General features: G+C 40.0%; 1 non-coding gene across 1 annotated transcript; it reads left to right on the forward strand.

The window, feature by feature from the left end:
- Positions 1–1,414: 1,414 nt before the first annotated feature.
- On the forward strand, positions 1,415–1,521 carry LOC141625475 (small nucleolar RNA R71). Its single transcript, XR_012535254.1, has one exon. It is a non-coding gene; the product is annotated as a small nucleolar RNA R71 (small nucleolar RNA).
- The last annotated feature ends 21,412 nt before the right edge of the window (positions 1,522–22,933 follow it).

The raw sequence follows: 22,933 nt of genomic DNA on the forward strand, positions 1-22,933 counted from the left end.
CTTCTAGGGAAAATCCTGCTAAAACACCGAGTATGGCATGACACTTACACTTGCTCCAAGGTCACATAATGCTTTGTTGATTTTAGTGATTCCAATGGTACATGGGATAGAAAAACTTCCCGGATCTTTGAGCTTTGGAGAGGAACTCCCTTGAAGAATAGCACTACTCACTTTGGTAAGGGAAATAGTCTCCAACTTTCGGATGGATTTCTTCTTGGTAAAAATATCTTTCATGTACTTTGCATAAGCCGGAACATGATTGATCAATTTCGTAAATGGGATTGAGACTTCTAAGTTCTTCACAATTTACATGAACTTTCCAAGTTGCTCATCAAGCTTAGGCTTAGCTTGACGACTTGGGAATGGAAGTCTAATCACAATAGGCTCTTTTTCCTTAGCCTTCTCTTCATTCTTCTTCTTTGAAATTTCATTGGTAGTAGGATCTACCTCCTTAGAGTTCTCCATAACTCCTTGCTTGCCACTAGCATGCACAGTATCTTCATCAATTGGCCTCTTCGGCCCTTCATATCTTGTACCACTCCTCAAATGGATAGCACTAACCGTCTCATGTCTTATGGGCGGGTTACCTTGAGGAGGTAATTGCCCCTTTTGTCTTTGGGAGCTAGAAGATGCTAATTGGGTAATTTGAGTCTCTAACATTTTGGTGTGGGTAAGAATTTTTTGATGGTGATTTCTTTAGCTTGGCTATCTTTTTACATTTGGGTGAAGAATTCTTGTTGGTTCTTTTGCATTTGAAGGACCGCTTTTTAAACATAAAAGCTTTGGTCATTTGATTGGTTGTTGGAAGGTTGATTTTGATAACCTTGGCTTTGGTGGAAAAAGGGCCTTTGAGCTTGGTTTCTCATTGGAGGTGGAGTGTATGTGGGTTGAGGGTTTTGAACATTTTGGCTCTTATATGAAAGATTTTGGATGGAATTTGGTGTTTTCATTATAGTAGTTGGAATAAGGAGTACCACTCTTGTATGCTTGGAAAGCATTTACTTATTCATTTGTTCCCCTACATTCGTTTTGATCATGTCCCAAGTTTCCACAACTTTCACATACTCCATTTGGGATTGAGGATGATGCCACCATAGCATTGACATATTGTTTGGGTGATTTGGAAGCTTAATCAAGCTTAGCCATGGCCTTCTCAAACTTCAAATTGATGGTGTCTATATGAGCACTTAGTTAAGCACCCAATTAAGTGATGGAATCTACCTTATGCTTTCCTCCTCTAGTGGCCTTTCGAGGCCGACTATATTGGGAATTATGAACTGCCATTTCTTCAATTTTGGCCCATGTTTGATTGTCATCAACTTCGGTGAACCTCCCATTGGATCCCATATTAAGAACATTGCGTGAGTCTTCATATAGGCCGTTCCAAAATTGTTGCACAAGGAACTACTCACTAAGTCCATGGTGTGGACAAGAACGACAAGTGACCTTAAATCTCTCTCATGCTTCATATATTGATTCCTCATCCCTTTGCTTAAACCCGGTGATTTGGGCTCTCAACATAATTGTCTTTTCTGGAGGATAGAATTTCTTGTAGAAAGCAAGTGCTAATTTCTTCCATGAATCAATACCAAGGGTAGCCTTGTCTAGGCTCTTCAACCATTACTTTGCGGTACCGATCAAGGAAAAATTAAACAATACCCATCGGATTTGGTCTTGAGTAACTCTGGTTTGAGAAATTGCATCACAATAATCACAAAAAGTCTCCATATATACGTGAGGATCTTCACTAGGCATCCCTCCAAATTGACTTCTCTCAACTAATTGTATGAATGCGGATTTGGCAATGAAATTACCGGTTAAATGTGGTGGTGTAGGAGTACCGTTTGGTAGGTTCTCCTCGGTTGGTACGGAATGTGATGAAAATTTAGGCATTGTGGGTTGATTTTGTGGTGGGTTTGGAATTGGGTTATCCTCTCCTTCTCTTGCAAAAGGGTTGACAAACTCAATGTTATTTGGTTGAATGTCCACAATCTCTCCAATACCTACAACTCTTGAAGTACCTCTAGCAACTCTTCTATTGTTGGTTAAGGTCCTTTCAATCTCGAAATCAATAGGTAACAAATTACCTTGTGATCTCCTAGTCATGCAAAATATTAAACAACTTGAAAGTAATTAGAACAACCTTGAGGAGATTGACTTCCCCAAGGTAAATAAAGACACAACTAACAATTAACGAAAATCAAATCAATTGAACATCGTCCACCGCACGGCGTCATTTTTGGTATCGGTTTATACTCGTCGCCAAAAGCTACCAACCAAAACAATATTTCTAACTTCACAAACTACTCTTAGTAAAGAGGTAAGTAAAGGTCGGATCCCAAGGGATGGGTATTGATTTAGGATTTCAATTGTAAGTAGTGTATGTCTTAAGGTGTCACAAATTATGGGTTGAGATGAGATGTAATCTAAACTAATCAACAAGATGTATGAAAACAAAGTAAGCAAATAAAGGGGTTTGTAAACAATTTATTAAAGGCACTAGGGTGTCATGGGTTCATAGGGGATTCATGAAAATAAATCATACAAACATGTTCTCAATTAGAAGCAAGCACTTATTGTTGTGATGGGATCGAGTTAGTGTATATCTTACAATCCCTAGGAAGATTTAGGTCCCGGAGCCGAGTCGATTAAGACTGTACAACACTTACAAGTCGACTTAGTCTCCTCCTATTCAACTCCATGCATGGTCTAACAAGGCTCGAGTTGGTTTATGTCTTACAAGCCTCATTGAAAAGATAAGAGATGGGTAAAAAATGCAAGGATTCGTGGGCACGCATTTCATCAAACATAACATGTGCATTGGTTGAAATCACAAGAAGCAAGCAATTTAATTATGAAAACATATTAGATTAAGCATAGATCAATCCCCATGTTTGTTTCCCCTAATTCCCCATTAACACTAGCTAAAGGACTATTCACTCATGATCAAGTTTAACATGCTAATAAGATTGTCAATCATACTAACAAAGCAAAACATGATGAATAAATGATGTGATTAACAATAATTAAACAAGGGTAAAAAGAGATTATACCTATTGAGATGATCCAAATAATAATGCAAAGAATAACAGAAGTAATCTTGATGATTGATGGAAGGTTGTCAATCCTCTAATAAACCCCAATAATCCTCTAATTACCCAACTAAACTAAGAAAAATTGAGAGAATTAAGGAAAAATTAAGATGTGATTAATATTGAAATGCGTATTACAACTTTTATTAAGACTAAATTAAGAGAAGGATTATAATAAGATGAGATGATATTAAGAGTTTATGATAATCTAGGTAGTACAATGGGGTATTTATACTAAAATTAAGTACAAGGATTAGGGTTACTAAGGGCTTAAATGACAATTAAGACCCTAAGAGAAACTTGGTAATTTTGCTCCTCCAGAGGGACATGCGCGGATCGTGCTGCAACTCCCACCAGGAGCCGCTCGTCATCTCCTAAAGCACGGCTGGTCCTTTAAGAAGATCCACTCGTATTGTCTAGGAGACGCTCGGATCTTGCCTCTGGGACACTCGTCCTGAGCTCAGGCCGCTCGGATCGTGGCACAGGGTTCTTCTCTTGTTTGGCTCCTTAACAATCCGCGGAGATCGTGTTGGGGTGCAAGGATCTTTTCATCATTGCCCATTTCACTTTATTTATTTGCTTAGGCCTCTAGTGTCGGTCTCCTCTTCGATGCTTAGTCATTAGATGCGATCCATTTAGCTCCATTTTGCTCCATAAATGCAAGGTTAGCAATCCTCTTCTATGAAGGACACAAAACCTCAAAGAATATGCAAAATGGGAAACTAAAGATTAGAAATGACCCTAATAAGTGCTAAAAAGCATGGGAATGAGGTTAATTCGGGGAGTAAATATGCTCAAATATGAGTCACATCAGCTTCCCAATGATAATGAAGGGCCGATCTACGACTTGCTCTATACCGAATCCACACAGTCATTTTCCTATTTCAACGGCATTGTCCCCTTCTCGACAATGCGACCTTGGCGGTGCAGAATCAGAAGTAGTAGGCGACAGTCACATTTATTCGCAACTCATAAATATGGGCCTACCCGCTGATCATCGTGATCAAACCAGAGTCTCGAAGAGGCATTGTTATAGAATGCCCGCTCTAGTTTGTGAGCCTGACGAAAGCATTCCCGCTCCTCACCCCCGCCAAACTCGATGAGGGTGCACCGCCCGAAGCCATCACGTGCATCATTGTCCGGGTAGATAGTTTGAACCAATTTTAATCCGGCTAACCGAATCAAACCTGTTAATCAGTCAAGGCTATACGAGAGTATGCGCGTCCTCTGTATACGGGAGATTGTGAATGATGCACGTAAAGGGATTAGCGTACATAAATCTACTTGGGGGTCCTGCAAGAGGTTCATATGATGCTTCATCATCATCATCATCATCAGCAGATGAGTAATATGAACCACTTTAAGTTGATGAACTTTACGACATAATCGATGTGGAAAATTAATGGAGGACTTAACAAGTTAAGAATTGGAAAGTGCAGACGGTACAAGTTAAGATTGTGAAAATTATAATTTTACTTATAATAATTAATTAGATTAATTTCATCCATACGTTACATTCAAACTTCTATTAATTGTGCATGCATGCATGAGGTTCGTGAGGTTAATTGTGCGTCCTCAGAGGTTCATATGAGTATATCCTTTTTAAGATATGAGAAAAGTTGAAACAAAGAAGCCATCTGCTCTGTAGTCAGTGGCGGTAAAGGGACAGCGGTTGAAACATTTCCCGAACTACTGTTGCTATTTGACACTAAGCTAGGAGAAATGAGGGGAGTGGGAATGACGACAGGAGGAGACTCTATAGGAACTTCTCTTGACTCCGACTCTGACTCCGACTCTGACTCGAATTCATCGTCTTCTGGTTCTCCTTTGAACATCAAACCTTCTCTAGTGGTGAGCTTGAAGAGTCTTCCTTGATTGTTTGTCCACTTGATCGATTTTCTCCATCCTTTCTGCTGATTGGTGTTGGTTTCTGTGATTAACGCGGTAGGGTTGAAGTGATCGTCTTGAAGTATCATGGTAATGATCTCATCCTGCGCGGCTCTAACAAATCGATCTTCTCCAAATAGTAGACTCGCAGCTTGTTCGTCTAAGCAAGGTGCTTGACGAGTCTTGATGGTAGGAACCGTTTCTGGAGGAATGAAGTAGCAATCGTGAAAGATCTCGATTCCGACTAGCTTCCTTTCGAGATAGTGCCAAGGCTCAGGAAATCCGTGAAAGATATCTTGACTTCCTTCCCTAACGAAGTATCCATTTAGGGTAGGGAGGTAGGGTCGCATTTGGATTCCCACGTTCTTACGGTTTTGAACTTGAGCGAGCATTTCGAGAACTTCCTCTTTAGTGGGTTTGTACCCTAGCCCTAGGGGTATTCTTTGTGAGTTACCCTCTTTGTAGGGTGCAAAGGTGTTTCTTCGGATAGGATTCAAAGGCATTCTCGGGAAGTATCCTTGGGTCTTGAGTATGTGGTTGATCACTAAGTTAGAGTAGGGATTGAAGTATAAGGGTGCCAACTCACTTTCTATGACATTTATGATATGGAAGCCCCTAAGTTCATGTACTGGATCTGCAAGGACTTGATTACTTGACTTCTTTTCGATTACTGCCTTGATGGGCGACGAAGTGATTGTCACCACTTTACCATTTAGTGGGATTTTGATTTTCTGGTGGAGTGTGGATGTTACCGCTTTGGAAGCGTGAATCCAGGGTCTTCCCAGAAATATATTAAAGGATGCCTCAATGTCCACTATTTGGAAGTTGACCTTTCGCGCAATCGGCCCTGTGGCTATGGTTAGGTTAACAAGTCCTACTACCTTTCGCCGTGTACCATCATATGCGCGAACACCTTGGTTGGTAGGGGTCCAATCCGACTATTTCATGCCCAATTTGTATGCCGTTTTCAAGTGTATGACATTGACTGCGGAGCCATCATCTACCAAAGTCATTGGCACATTCTTCTTTAAGCAAATGACAGTGATATAAAGAGCCAAGTTATGACTAGCACCAAAGGGTGGCAAATCCTCATCCGAGAAAGTAATAGGATTACTTAGCTTTGGTGATTCTTGGAAGACCAAGTTGACCACGTCTTCGGGTGCGGAGTTATGTGCCACATTTAGTTTGGCCAAGGCTTGCAGTAAAGCTTGGCGATGTGGGAATGAGCTTGCCACTAGTTGCCAGACTGAAAGATCAGCCTTTGTCTTTGATGCGTGTCTAATATATGATGTTTTGCACCTCATTTCACACGCATTTCAGAGCTCAATTGAGTAGTTTATGCTAATATTTCCCTTGTTTCGTGTATTTCTTCCTTTTTGTGTGATATTGCAGAAATATGAAGATTTCAGCGGAAAATGAGCCAAATCCGTCCCCGAGTACTTAGTATTGCATTTCACATGGAGTAGTGACTCGAGAGATGAACTTGGTGTGCATTTCAAGGCCTGAAAGACATATTTGCGAGAGTTTTAGAAGTGGATTGCCAGCTACAGTGGTCTATAGACTGACCTACATGGTCTATAGACCGTCAGAATGCTTCACGATATTACAGCCTGCTTCATATGGCTATATCTCAAGTTCTAGAGTAGATAATCGAGTGATTCCAACTGGAGGTGAAAGCGTATCCTCTTAGCTTTCTAACGCCGCATAGAACGCCTGATTTGACCAAGTAACGAAGAAATGGCAGCTGTTTTAAGATCAGTGCGCGCTGTAGGAATCGTCAGAATGCAATTCTATACAGCGCCTGTGGTCGATCGACTGACCTCAGTGGTCAATCGACCACTCCACGAGCTGATGCGCAAGTTAAAAGATCGATAATTCCAAAGCCCGTTTTGATTAGGTTTAGGAATAAAGGTTACGCAGGATTATTCCTATATAACACAACCTTAGTTTTCAGAATAAGCATTCAGTTTTTATCATTAAGTTCGGAAGATACAATTCAATATCGATTAGTTTAGTTTAGCTTTCCGTCAATAAAGTTTTCTTTGGTTTTGGTTTTGTCCTCTTCAATTCGCCCTACGGTATTTTTTTGTTCCTTCGTTTAATACTCGCTGCTTTAATTCGTAGTATAGAATTGCTATTTAGGATTCCCAAAGTCGTATTATTGATTCATGTTAGTTATTTGTTTAATTATTTCAATTATGAATTCTTATGCTTTAATTCCGAATTTCATTGTTGTTATCGTTGTTAGTATGTGTAGCTAAATCACCTTTGCTAGGATGTAGGCGAGCTATTAGCGTAGATAGCATTAGAATAGGTTACCCTCGGACTAGGGCTTGGTCGTCCGACTGGCTTATCTGGTCGATCGACTGAGTCGGTTGGTCGATCCACTGGGGTAGCTGGTCGATCGACCATCTTCGTGTCTGATTTGCTTCGTTTGATTCGTTAAGTGCAATATCTATCAATGAGACCTAGCGGAGACTTGTTAGATGCTTAACTTAGACCAACCCGTAGATCGAAAGATAGGGAAGGACTTAGATTAACGATTTAAGACGGCTAAATTGCTAGATCGAAAGATAATGTAATTTAGGCATTAGGATCACTAGTCAAGAACGAAAGTTAGCATTAGTGACACCTAGGGACTAATAGCATAGACCGAGAGGGGCTATTAGTTGACTTGGACCGAGAGGACTTGTCATACCCATCACCCACGACTGTATTTCGAGACCTACCTAGACTTTTGTGCCATCGTAGCTATAGTGACCCGATCATCCTAGCTCCTTTTTATTATTTGATTCTCATCATTTATTTTCATTGCTTGTTTTTATTTACTTATTTATTTCATTTGCCTTAGAATTAGCTAAAAATCAAAACCCCCACAACTGTTACCCGATAGACTGAAATATAGAAACAACTATTATCTCCCTACCTCTCTGCGGATCGACCCTTACTACCGCTTGCTAGTAGTAGTTTGGAAATTATAAATATTATTTTTGATACTTACTTCGACAGGTATCAGTCTTCTGTAGTTGCTTTAGCAAATGGTCGGTAGAGCGTTCTTCATTATCATTCGGTATGACCACATTGGTTAGACCGTTCGCTATGGGACCATTTTGAGAGGTGTTTTGGTATGGGCGTCCCGAACGAGTGAGGTGGTCTACATCTTGATCTTCACAATTTTGGACTATTTCCTCACTGACTTTGACTAAGTAGTGTTCAGTGAGATACTCGTCTTCATCATCATCGGCCCATATTCCATTGACAGTAGCACGTTCTCTCATTCTCATGATTTCAGCCTCTAATTGGATAATTTGGTTGACTAGCTCATCAACCATGGCTACTACTTCTTGCATTGTAGTGTTTTGATAGAAGACTAGTGGTGCACGTTCTTTAGGTGTGGCGTTGGGGCCACGTAGGGTTGCCACTGCGCTCTCTAGTTCCATGACTTGCCTATCCACACTCTTTGCCCATGCAATAAAATCAGTGATGGTTGGAGAAATGGTAGAGTAGTTCCCTTCTATTGCATGAATTTCATCTTCGACTGGAGAAATGAGGTGTGAACAATCTACGGTAGATTCTTCACTTGTAATCACTAGAATTCCAAGAGGATTCTGAGTGTTGTTAGGCTTACCTCAGGTGGTATTGGTAGGCGACCGTCTTCACTCATATCTTGAAGTACATTTTTCAGTTTGTGGCATTTTTCTGAATCATGTCCCTTACCTCTATGGTATTCGCAATATGAATTCTCATCCCAGAACTTGGATTTCTTTTCTGGTTCGGGTGTAGGGCCTATGGGTTGAAGTTTACCCAGCTTCATCAACCTTTTCAGAGCGTTGGAATATGTGTCCCCTAGATTTGTGAATTTCCTTGGAGGAGTACTCTTCTTAGATGGTTCGAGAAGGTTAACTTTATTAGCTTTGCTAGTAGAGCCGTAAGAACGACTTGTTGAGCCTTGATATCCACGACCTATCGTTTTGGACAAGAGCCCTTTACGGATGTCATCTTCGATCCTCGTCCCTAATACGGTTAAATCTTTGAAGGTCTTGATATTTTGATACCTCAAATGATTTACATAGATGGGCTTTAGGTTGTCGACAAATTTCTCCACGAGAGTAGCTTCATCCGGACGTTCAACAAGTTGAGTACTAGTCTTCCTCCACCGACTTAGGAAGTCGGTGAAACCTTCTTTGTCATTTTGGGTAAGAACCTCTAAAGTGCGCATGTTGACCTGGATTTCAGCATTATCCGCATATTGTTTAGCAAACTCGATTGCGGCATCATCCCAGGTAGTGATTTTCTTGTGCTCTAGCGAATATAACCATTGTTTTGGGATGGTGTCAAGAGATGAAGGAAAGATCCTTAAGAACGTCTCGGGTTTAATGCCTTTGATAGACATGTAATCCTTGAAAGCACGGATATGGTTCAAAGGGTTTTCATGCCCCTTGAATTTAGGGATATCCGTCATGTTGAAGTTGGTTGGCAACTTGGAACTCACGGCCTCATATTTGCGATTGTTTTCCCTATAAATGTCATCCCCTTTGAGATACATCAATTGCTCCTCCAAGTATTGGAGTCGTTTCTCAGCTACAGTCATACCTATGGGAGGGTTTTCGTCCCCGAAGTTGTTCACAAATTCATCAGACACTTCACTTTCTCGAGGAGGCATCCTCGTTTCCACGGCATATATTCGGCCCTCAATGGTGTCAAGGCGATCATACACTTGGCCTTGAGTAACATGGAGACGAGATAGCGCGGCTAGGATTTGATCATTACCATTTGGAGTTAGTTGAAGTTAACGTCGCTTGTTTCAGGCATCTTGTAAACTGAATAAGAGATCGACGACGAATAAAAACACAATTGACCATTCTAGCACACTTACTCGAAAATAAATGTGTTGACTCGTGAAGTGGGAGTGTGCCACTTGTGTCAAGTGAGTTGTGAGGAAATGACAGAGTTTGAAAAAATGTTGGTCCTAGTCAACTTTAGTGTAGTTGTAGGAGTGGACTCGAAGTGAGGTTTTTAAATGGGTTTTAAGGCCCGAATTTTGACTCTACAATTGGACAGAGTTTCGACTGGTTTTGCGCTAATATTAGGCCCAAGTTTCAAATTTTTTACATTTTAGAGAAGGATTTTGAAAAAAAATCGTCGTGGTTTTGTTTAGAAATGGTGATCACGTATGGTAGAAAACATTATACAAGCATTATAACGGCTGAGTGCATTTGAAAGGGTTTTTGGTTTAAAGGGTGGGTTGCCATATCGAACGATCAAACCCGAAGTCTGTGGAGAGGTTCGTACCAAACAAGAGTAAGGCCGATTCCTAGTCCATTTCCTCAAGTAGTGAAAGTCCTTGATACAAACAAGAGTAAGTACCATGGTATGGATGACGTCAATCGCTATCCATCCTCAGGCCCAAATAAGAATTAGGACCGTTTAGACGGGACGATTGGTCGAATGGGTTGGGTTGGGCCTAGGAAGGCCGAATAAACGATCTAGGAAGACCGAGTTATGAAAACCGACAATTGTCCCGTACAAACTATTCCCTAACCTTATTCAAGTATCACCCTTTTGGCTACACGTAAGTGTATTACTCCCCAGCGGAGTCGCCAAACTGTGGACGCGGGCCCACGGGGGCGCTTGGGAAACAAGCGTTTCCATTTGTGGAGTCGCCACCAATTTATTGTGGAAAATTGATAAACGTTCAAATACCTCGTGTCATGTCAAGACACAAAGTAGTGACATGAACACCAAGAATTTGTTACCCTTAGCATTCTATGTCAAGAATGACTCTCGTGGATGCCAATGAACACAGATGTTCACAGAGATCTGGAGTAAGGGATGAGGGTACGTATTTGGAAGCTCTTTTGATCGAACACCTAATACCGCCCGCCTCGATAGCGGCCTCTACTAATGATTAGGGAAATTATCTATACTCGATATATTGTCGGTTATATGCATGAAATACAACATCCAACGTTTTAATCCTAACATGTGAAGAATTAGACTAAGTCGGTTATCACATAATTTAACAAGCAATTGGGTCGAAGTAGGAATTAGGTTGATTACATGTGAAGGCATACAAGTGATACAATAAAAGAAATACAATAATGAAAATTACAATAATTACATCGGATTAATTGATTGATGTCGAAAATACTTTTAAAACGGATGGTTTGAGAAAGAATAAATAAATAAGTTAACGAACAGGAATTAGGGTGATAATACGATTAATAGTTAATTAGATACGTAATTAATAAACTAGGTCAAAGCAACACGGGAGTTCAGGGACAGAAATCAACCAGAAAGAGGCGCAGCAGAGCTGCGTCCCTTGGAAGAGGCGCAGTAGTTGCTGCGTCCGTTCCTTGGCTCAGTTCTGGCTGTGAAACCGGAATTGCAAATCGTTAATATTCAATGTTGATTTTAATGATCGATTATGAATAATTGACTCGGATGACATGGATGAAACTAATTAGAACGAATTATATACAAGATTAATTAGGTTAATTAACAAATTAGAAAACTAAACAAATTAATTAGGCTAAACAAGTTATTAATGTCGAATTAATGATGGTGACGATAAATAACAGATGAAAAATATATCAAGGACGAATTCCAGAGACTCAATATTGATGAATCGAACCTGTAAAACCCGAATTTGATTTTAATGACGAAGACCCGCAAATATGAATTACTTGGGATTTAAGGCGGGATTTAAAAGATGATAAATTATTAATGATGTATTAATGATATGTCAGATTATTATGCTTAAGTTATTATGTCAAAGAAACAACGAACGAATGAAAACAAAAGAAAAACAAACAAATTAACAAAAGATGAAGGGAGAAGAAAGGAAGCAGGAACTGCGGCAGCCTCACGAAGAGGCGCAGCAGGTGCTGCGTCCCTTTGAAAAGGCGCAGCAGTTGATACGTCCTTTCTCGACGGTTGTCCTCTGATAATCCGTAAAAAAGGCTTTAAACACGGTCTTAGAAATCGGTTTTAAGAGTACTTTCAACATAAATCTTACAATATGATTACAATAATAAAGAACAATAATTAAAAGAAGGATTATACACCCTCAGACTTACATGTTTGACGAAACGAGATGAACTAAGTATACGTTTAGTGATGCTCGACTCAAATGTAGACGAAAGTGCCCTCGTAAGAGAAAATTAAACAGATTGATTAAAGTTGATTATTGTGGACTTGGTCAAATTGGTAGGTCATGCAAAACGAGGCTGTTACTGAGAAAGATCCGAGCTTACGTGGTCGAATGTTCAAGCACATAGACGCCAAAAAGTAAGAACGTGGTCTAGAATGCAAAGGGAGTAGAGAAGGGAGGACACTCGCGTGAGAAATATGTGAGACCGAAGGTCTCTATTTATACTAATCACACGGAGGAAATTAGGGTTTTCGGAGAAACTTTGGAAGTGAATCTCGAAAAGATATGAAAAATACGCAGAAAAGGACTTGGGAAGAGGCGCAGTAGGCACTGCGTCTCTTGGAAGAGGCGCAGCACCTGCTGCGTCCTTTCCCAAGTGGTTTCCTCCTGCTGAAGAAAGATTTCCGTGTTTTGGTTATGGAAAAAATGGATTAATCTTGTTTTCCTTAATATTTTGTGTGAATATTACGGGAAATTCTTTACCAAAGATTAAAAGATTGCGAAATATGGAATAGAAATATCCGGAACATTCCAGAACATTCTGACTCGGTTTTAGAAAATGAAGACGGTTTTTTGACCCGGACTCCAAATGTACTCTAATTACTGTCAAAACGACCGTATCGGCGTGTAGATGACAATTAAGAGGTAGACACAAGTATTTGAGCGATCACTTGACGATAAACTTACGAACTGTCACAAATCGTTCCGCGTACCAAACATGCGGCCCAATCATCACCGGGTGGTTTGCGGGAGGTGCAGAAATGAGGTATCTACACACGCGCATCCCGGGAACCTTCCCAGGAGGTCACCCATCCTAAGACTACTCCCAGCCAAGCACGCTTAACTTTGGAGTTCTTTCGCATAGATGACCATAAAAGATTGTGCACTTTGTTGATATGAGTAGTAATTTCAATCCCTTTAAGAACTAGTCATTTAAGTATATCAATGGACCTCTTCAATTACTGTGGGGTGTTACAGTACGTCCATAAACCAGGATTATAGTACATTATTTAGGGAGTGACCAAGAAATTACAGACTTGTTGAATAGACTAGTGAAGATGGTGTATGTTAGTAAGAAAACGGGGTAATACACGAGATATATCAGAAGTTGGACGAGTATTGTAGTCATCGGAGGACCTGCTAGCGTGAAAGTTTGTAGATTAAGTATCTTACTAATCCTTTGGTTATGATCTAATCACCAGGACATGTTCTTGAGCCCTGTTTTGGGATGGGTAAGGTAGTCTTTCGGGACCGTTTTTATGCTTGCTTTTTACACTTCAATATCGTCTTATGGCTTACATGTATTGTGGTTTTGGGCAAGTGTTAGTTGTGGTTTGTTGGACTAGTTTCATAAGTGTTGGGCATGGTGGGGGGCTGGCCGTGGGCTGTGGTTGGCCATGGGCTGGTGTTGTGGCCACGGCCTGGTGGCTTGTGGGGTGGTTATGGGTTCAGTGATTTGGCTACACTCTTTGTTTTCCCTTCTCCCTTTGTGTATGTTTTGTGTGTTTTGCTATTGGGCTGGCATACATATTTTGTTTATACCTTGATTATTGGGCTTGCACACATATTTTGTTTTAATTAGGCCACACTTATATTATGGGTAATTTTGGTGCCAAGTTTGCTTCATTTGAATAATTTAAATTCCGTCTAGTGATTTATATAACGTAATTCGTGAAATATCGCTCATTTATATATTTTTCTCACATGATTTATAATTGTGGGATTCATTATTTAAATATATCATTTATATATAAAATGACATGTTAATTTAATTATTTAAACCTTGTAAGTAATAAATGGTCTATCTTATATTTGAGTCATTTATAATTCAATTATTGTTTTGCTTTTTAGAGATGGTTTATTTCCATTTATTTACATTTTTAGTCAAGTGACAAGTATTTAAGAAATGAGTTGATAATTCATGTTTATGAGTATAAATGGACTTGGATTGTCTTACTTGGATATTCATTTACTCATTACATCTATTCTTCCCTTTTTAAGTTGAATCATGTCTTTTGGAATATTCATTTGGTAGAGTCGAATTCTTGTGATAATGCCTTTATGCTATACCTTTCTGCTTGACTTATCTTTACGCCCTACTTGTGTCGATCTGCCAAGTATGCGTTTAGCTCATATTTTCCGCCTCTTTTGGACTGTCCTGCCGATTGTGGGTTCTCGACTTCCGATCTGTCGTTCGAGTCTTAGATTTGAACTGTCCTGCCGCATGTCGAATCGGGAACTGTACTGTCCCGAGAGTCTGGCCATATTTAGACTTGGACTGAGTCTTTGTGGTTATCATTGTCGTCCTACCAGGGGAATTATATTTAATGAGTAGTAAAGGTCTTGCTTGGTTATAGATATTGTCATTGTTTGGATGTGAGAGTCTTGGTCCTATCGAATACTAGAGGTGAGATGCAAGCCTTCTAGTTGCGATATGATCGCCGTGATTGATGTTCCCATCCGTTCTTATGGTGAGATGCAAGCCAACAGGCTCTAACTAATGCATCAGAGGCAAGTCGAGTGTCGTATCCACAGGGAGGCGGTCACTATCTACTCGTTATTATGGTCTGTCTACGGTCACAAAACGGGGGTTTGAGTTGTTTAAACCAAACTAATGAACTAAATTAAAAGTAAAGGATTGAGAGAAAATATAGAGAGAGATGCCAGGATGTCGGTTCACCATGATATCACACAAATCAGCTAAAGGTAGATCAGTCGGTCTGATGTAAAGGGTAAAAGAAAGGTCCTCTCGGTCCGCTATCCGCCCTAAAATACTACTAACTTATCTTTCACCCTCATTAATGTAGTCTATTGTTCATAACAGGTCTATTCATTCCAATCTAAGATCTAGGTCTGAATTTAACCAGTTTAATTAATTCAGTTGCATGCATTTAACCTAACAATTACAATTATATTGCTAGGAAACAATTCTCACAACAAAACCTCCTAAACCAATTAAAGCATCTTCGACTAACTATCATGGCTCCCCTAATCCTAGCATTAGAGAAATTAGCTATGCATAATGGTAAATAAAGCAAGAACGAAAGATAAAGAAATAATAAACAACATGATAAAAAGAGATGTGCAAAAGGGAAATAACATAAAAGAGAGAAAAGAAATTACAAGAGTTCGGATCCGGAAAGGGAAGAGCAACGTCGAATAGAATAAGAAACAAAGGAAAAGTTGTATGAAAGGTTTTTGAGATATGAAAGAGATGCCTAAACCTAATTACTTTTATCCTATTTATAGGGAAGACAATTATTAAACCTAAGATACGATAACAAGATATTAAAATCTTGCGTCAGATAGAAAAGTACTCGATCGAGGACATTAGAATTACTCGATCGAGTAACTCCTAGCAAAAACCTTTCGATCGAGGACATTAGGTACTCGATCGAGCACTATAAAAAAGGCACCACTCGATCGAGGACATTAAGTACTCGATTGAGCACTATAAAAAAGGCACCACTCGATCGAGGACATTAAATACTCGATCAAGCACTATAGTACTCGATCGAGTAGTTTCCAGCGCATAATTCCTACTTCGCGCACTGAACTTCAAACGGCCGCCATTTCTTTGTTACTTTGGCAAATCAGGCGTTTTCTATGGCGTTGGAAAGCTAAGAGGATAAGCTATCACCTCCAGTTATAATCACTTTAATATCAGTTGTAAAACTCGAGATATGGTTCTTCAAAGTAGGAATTAGTAATTTGAAGCTCTTCCTTTGTCCGCTAAGCTTCCTTACTTCTATGCGCATCTCAAAATAGTAGTCTCCATGCTCCGACTCAACTCATCTCCTAAATGCATGCATAGGGACATGTTTTAAGCTTGATTATGCTCCTCTCCAGTTCATTCTTGCAAATAGGACAAGAGAAACCAAGGTAGACAATTCGGGGGACATTTGTAGCTTAATACTACGTAATATGCATAGAAATGCGTGCAACTTCGGTACAAAAAGTCTATATAAAATGCACGCATCAAAATTCCCCAATTCAAACCTTTGCTTGTCCCCAAGCAAACTATATTCAAAACTAATGGAACAGAAAAGAAAACTCAGAGCTAGCTACAAATTGTCCACTTAAACCAATTTAATGCAAGTAAACTGACACTTATAGCAAGAATTGTCAAATGTAAACAAGTTATAAGATGTCTATAATAAATCTGAACCGTCGACCTTGCAAGACCTTTGATAATGGACTCTCAGGGTCACTCTTCTCTAATGGAGCAAAGGGTAAACAAGTATATGTAAGAGAGAAAGAATAAAAAGTCGCTCACCTAGACTACGACCCACATAAACATGCATGCAATATACTATGATAGACAATTCTAACTACCCTGCACATACATTCCAACCAATCAAGGTCCCGTCACAGCCGAGGGCTTACAAAAGTATTGAAAAGTGAGGCAATGGGTAAGAAGAGGCAAAACATTTATGGAAATGTGAGGTTAATAGCCAAGCTAGCTAACTAAACAGAACTAAATGAACCAAATCCACTTCTTAATCCATCAAAATTAAGCACAATGCCCTTGATTCGGCATACAAACTCACTAAACCAAAGTAGTAGTCCTCATAAGAAGAGTAAAATCCGTCAACAGTCAAACTTTTTCATTTTTTTCTTTTCTTTCTTTCTCACGGTTTTTTCTTTTTTTTTCAATTTCATCATCCTCTTTTCTCCATAAATTACCAACTGTCGACAATGCAATACAAACCAAACTTGGCACAATAAGTAATATACCCGCAAAAACAAACACTAAACTAGCTTGACAAGGCAGGCTAAATTTGGATGTAGTTAAGGGTCAAAAGGCAAATTTGGCTAAATGTGGAGCTAATGGGTAAAAATGGAAGAAAATGGAATGTAAGCACCTCCCTGCATGTGACACCAACCACTATCCCGAATGTATGTAGGCAAGAAGCAACTGAATTTCATACTTGTGCAAATTAATGATACATGTTATGCAAGGAGTAACTACTCACAATCCTACATGAACTGGTCATAAATGACACCAGTTATTAAGGCTTTAAAACTTAGAAATTATGAGTGGGTTGCCAAAATTTCAGGACAAGTCCATTTGTTCAGCTAAATTTCAACATAAACTCGTAGATATGCAAAAAGACAAAGCCAAAAGACAATCAGTTTTTCGCAAGGCTTAAGCAAAAGGACTAAAGGTACTGCGATTTCATTATTGAAACCTACCGTTCTGACTCAACCTGTATTCAAAAGTAAACGTGATTTTTTTTTTGATTTTTTCGAATTTTTTTTAGTTTTTAAATTTTTTTAAATTTTGGAAATAAAAGACAATGCATACAAAAATTAAACGTGATAACAGAAATGCAACAAAACAATATGCAGACACAGATATGGATGCATATACCCTCCCCAAACCAAACTGTACAATGCCCTCATTTTACCCAAAAATAGGGAAGGAAAATGCAAACTGAAAAGAAGAGTGAAGCACAAAAAACTTATAAAAATACGCGAAGTAGGGACCTCCCCAAACCAGCCAGCAACATGGGAGGTCACAAACAGCTTCATAGCAACGTCATTGGAGACGAATCAAAACGACTGAACTTGATAGTACTCGATCGAGAGAGCAGTGTACTTGATCGAGTACATTGGGCTGCAAAGGTGGTCGATCGAGGAAAAAGGATTACTCGATCGAGATGTCAGTTTCTATGGGTGCTCGATCGAGGAAGATAAGTGTTCGATCGAGGGAGTCAAACACTCGATCGAGTAGAAAATAGCTCGATCGAAGGCTCCCTATTCTGCGTACTCCTAAGCGTTAGTGAAGCACCTACAAAGACGCAAATAGCAACCACAAAAATGACCAAAAACCAAGTCTAAATTGTTCACAGCCTATGGTTGTAAATGCCAATTATTACACACACAACAAAAACTAAAATGTTCGTAAATCAATTGAAAAGTTTTAAACTCCGGATTGCCTCCCGGACAGCGCTGGTTTCGGACAGGTCCTAGCTCGACCTTCTTTTTGTCTTCATCTCAGCTAATCCAGTGGTCACAATCAAAACAACTCAAAGCTCTCAGCAACCGATCACAAAACTGCGCATGTGCTACTCAAAAGCATAAGTAGCACCAAAATAGAAAAGGAGCATATAAAAGCAATATGAGATACCGTCTCAGCTTAACAAATTTTCAACGACAAATATGGTGAAACATTATTAACCTATTTGTCCAACCGGGAGAGGGTGGAGCATCAAAACAGAGAGCAGAAGTCACATGAGGGAGTTTACTATTAGTCATAATAATAATCAAGAAGTTATCGTTAAACACCTCAGGTTGGTCGCTCCTAACGTCAGAATCAGTGACAGAAGAGTACATTACCTCTACCATGCTAGGAGCATTCACTTACTTAGCTACTTTCTCGTTCCCCTCCTTTATGGGTTATGTCCCATATATTGCAGCCTCTAAAGCATCCAACTCGGCTTTCCAATTGGGAGATTCACCATAACCATTGTCTCCTTCCAAATCGTCATCCGAAACGGACCTAGATGACATAACATTGCTCTCCGTGGCTATTGTGTTCGATTGAGCAAAAATGATACTCGATCGAGAGCCTTCCTTCTGAATACTACTCGATCGATCACATTATAACTTCTCGATCGAGTGGTTCTTTGTGCAAAGTGTTCGATCGAATGTTTGGTTCGGTTCGATTGAGCTCTTGTTACTGTACAGTACAGAATTCTTCGTATGATGCTTTGTTTTCAGATAAATCTTCGGGTTCCAAGTCATACATATTATCATGGTCAATAGGCAACTCAGGTCCTTCATAGGAAGGATCGCTTTCGGTACAGGTAGTATATACCATCTTTGAGTGCCTAAAATCCAACTCGGCAGCTAATTGAGCTATTTGAGACTCGAATTCCGTGATATGAGCTTCTATTGATTTATCATCTTCTTGCATTTGAAGTGCAAGTATCTTCACCAAAGACTTCAATTCAGCAATATCTTCTTTCTGTTTATCGGGAGGAGGAACTTGTTGTTGCAGTGGCAAAACGAATGGAGGCGGATGTGGCGGCACATATGCAAAGGGTTGACTGGCTTGTCTACGCTGCCTAAACGCATACACTTCGTCGTTCTCCGCCAAGTAAATAACAGCATTGTGCCTAGCAGCACCACATCTATCACAGTAGACCACCTGTTGTGCTATAGGATGGAACATAGGTGGAAGATCAAAGGTAATCAAGCCTTCTCTTTGATGATCTTTCTCCTAGACCTGCCTAGGTAGGACCTGTAGGACCTATCAAACAAAACTAGAAGAAAAGATAAGAACTGCCTCAAGAAATAAATTCCTCGAGGCTAAAGAGAGGCAAAAAATACAACAAGTAAATAAAATAGTTGTCTCTCCGGCAACGGCGCCAAAATTTGACACGGCTGTCGCAACCCTATCAAAAATAAAACCAACAGGCTCTAACTAATGCATCAGAGGCGAGTCGAGCATCGTATCCACAGGGAGGCGGTCACTATCTACTCGTTATTCTGGTCTGTCTATGGTCACAGAACAGGGGTTTGAGTTGTTTAAACTAAACTAATGAACTGAATTAAAAGCAAAGAATTGAGAGAAAATATAGAGAGAGATGCCAGAATGTTGGTTCACCATGATATCACACAAATCAGCTAAAGGTAGATCAGTCAGTCTGATGTGAGAAGGGTAAAGGAAAGGTCCTCTCGGCCCGCTATCCGCCCTAAAATACTACTAACTTAGCTTTCACCCTCATTAGTGTAGTCTATTGTTCATAACAGGTCTATTCATTCCAATCTCTCGATCTAGGTCTGAATTTAACCAGTTTAATTGATTCAGTTGCATGCATTCAACCTAATAATTACAATTATATTTCTATGAAACAATTATCACAACAAAACCTCCTAAACCAATTAAAGCATCATCGACTAACTATCATGGCTCCCCTAATCCTAGCATTAGAGAAATTAGCGATGCATAATGGTAAATAAAGCAAGAACGAAAGATAAAGAAATAATAAACAACATGATAAAAAGAGATGTGCAAAAGGGAAATAACATAAAAGAGAGAAAAGAAATTACAAGAGTTCGGATCCGGAAAGGGAAGAGCAACGTCGAATAGAATAAGAAACAAAGGAAAAGTTGTATGAAAGGTTTTTGAGATATGAAAGAGATGCCTAAACCTAATTACGTCTATCCTATTTATAGGGAAGACAATTATTAAACCTAAGATACGATAACAAGATATTAAAATCTTGCGTCAGATATAAAATTACTCGATCGAGGACATTAGAATTCCTCGATTGAGTAACTCATAGCAAAAACCTCTCGATCGAGGACATTAAGTACTCCTCGATCGAGTAACTCCTAGCAAAAACCTCTCGATTGAGGACATTAGGTACTCGATCGAGCACTATCAAAAAGGCACCACTCGATCGAGGACATTAAGTACTCGATCGAGCACTATCAAAAAGGTACCACTCGATCGAGGAAATTAAGTACTCGATCGAGCACAATAGTACTCGATCGAGTAGTTTCCAGCGCATAATTCCTGCTTCGCGCACTGAACTTCAAACGGCCGCCATTTCTTAGTTACTTTAGCAAATCAGGCGTTTTCGGTGGCGTTGGAAAGCTAAGAAGATAAGCTTTCTCCTCCAGTTGAAATCACTTGAATATCTGTTTTATAACTCGATATATGGCTCTTAAAATTAGGCACTAGTAATTTGAAGCTCTTCCTTTGTCCGCTAAGCTTCCTTACTTCTATGCGCATCTCAAAATAGTAGTCTCCATGCTCCGACTCAACTCATCTCCTAAATGCATGCATAGGGACATGTTTTAAACTTGATTATGCTCCTCTCCGGTTCATTCCTACAAATAGGACAAGAGAAACCAAAGTAGACAATTCGGGGGATGTTTGTAGCTTAATAATACTACGTAATATGCATAGAAATGCGTGTAAATTTGGTACAAAAATTCTATATAAAATGCACGCATCAATCACGTTTTTATAAACTTAATTTTATTTCCGCATCCTTTATTTATGTTTTAGGTTTTAATGAACCCACGCTTTAAACTTTAAAAAGTTTCAAAAATTTCCTAAAATCCCGCTTTTTATTATCGTATTTTCTTAGATTTATTGTGGGGGTTCACAGTGCTATTGGAGGGTGGCAAAGTTGTTCTCCGGTGCTTCCTCTTACTTGGTTGTGCGATAAGGAGAAGTTTCGTTCCATGTTAGGCTTGTCGATGAGCCAAGTGAACTTCCTTCTTGCTCCTCATGGTGTTGATATGTTGTCTCTTATCAACATCTTTTTAAATCGCTTGGATGCTAATATTTCGGAGGTGGCTAGGAGAAGGGATCTTGCCTTTGCCTAGTGCATGCTTACCTCCTTTTTTATGCTTTGAAGAAGGAGGGGCCAAGGTGGTATGGTAGCATGACCCTCATTCATGTTGCCGAGCAAATGGAGCATGGGTGGGATCCATCGTGGTTGGTGCTCGGTGACATTGTCCAAGCTTTGGACAAGAAGGGTTCTTGTGGAGAAGTTCCTTTGTTTGGATCTCCTAGGATCCTCCAAGTATGGCTTATGGAGAGGCTAAGGTATGTTGAGCCTCTGGTTGATGCTTCTTCATACTCCTTTTGTCATCTTACCATGAGGAAAAAGTTGTATGCGGATAGCTTTCCATGTACCGAGGCCTATTGGACCTCGAATTTTGTGGAGGAGGGTGGTCCTCACATCCATTGGGTGTTCCCGTGGTCGCACTGGAGGTCCTTTACGGGGTTGTCCGTTCCGGCCGCTTCTTCTTGCTCTTTGATGGTTGTGGGCTTAAAGGTTGCTTCCTTTATCTATCTGGAAAGGGTCATGAGGCAAATGGGCCGTCAACAAAAGGTTCCCGCTCAAGATACTCTCATCCAAAAGAGTGTATTTCGGAACTCTGAGCTTCTGGATGCTTTCGAGAGGTGGTGGGCCACTCGGCCAATTTGGGAGGTACCAAACCCCGCTTTAATGACATGGGTAACTCCTGCTTATGTCAAATGATCAAGAGCCTCAACCTTGGAAGAAAGATCAAAGTTCCGAATGATGAAGTCATCGGCTTGAAGTATAGGGAGGCGGCCAAGGCAAATAGCGCCTACTTTGATGGCTTTGGCGATAATGCGAGCCCGGATGTGATGAGGCCACCGAAAAAGAGGAGCTTGGGCCTCAAGGAGGCGGTGAGCCGCGTGTGGACTCGGCTTGGGCTGAGTATAGGGTCGTGTAAGAGCCCGGGTGCCGTTGCTTTTGTGGATCCTTTCCGAGGAGGAAGACCGTGCTAGGCGGGCTAGCAAGACGAACAAGGGGAAGATGCATCCCGAAGGCAAAGGCAAGGGTAGAGTGAAAGAGTGAAGACGTCCATTACCCGCTTTACTATTATTATTATGTTGTATTAGCGTTTGTGTGCATTTTTATTATGTTGTATTAGTTATGTATTGTGTGTTTGTGTGTGTTAGTTTTATTATGTATGATGTCTTAGTCGACACTCTAGCTTTGTAAGTCGTGGACTTGTTTGCTTTATTGATGTCAAGTTTGTAATCCTTCGTATTATTAATTAAATAAGAGGATTGCTTGTGATAAAAAAAAATATTGTAAACATTTTTTGTTTCTCCATCCATCTGGTAAAGGTAATTCGGTTCGAATTGTCCAAAACATTGCACATGTGAAGGGGATTTTTACGGGAAGGGCGAAAGGCCTTTTTTTTCTTTTTGAGGAAAGGGGATGTGTGTTTTTTGAAGTTTATATGGGTTGTTGTTGTTTTTTGTGTGTGGGGATGGTTGTATCCTTCTTGTGTA

The sequence above is a fragment of the Silene latifolia genome, chromosome X (assembly GCF_048544455.1).
Source record: "Silene latifolia isolate original U9 population chromosome X, ASM4854445v1, whole genome shotgun sequence".
In the NCBI taxonomy this organism is placed as follows: Eukaryota; Viridiplantae; Streptophyta; class Magnoliopsida; order Caryophyllales; family Caryophyllaceae; genus Silene; species Silene latifolia.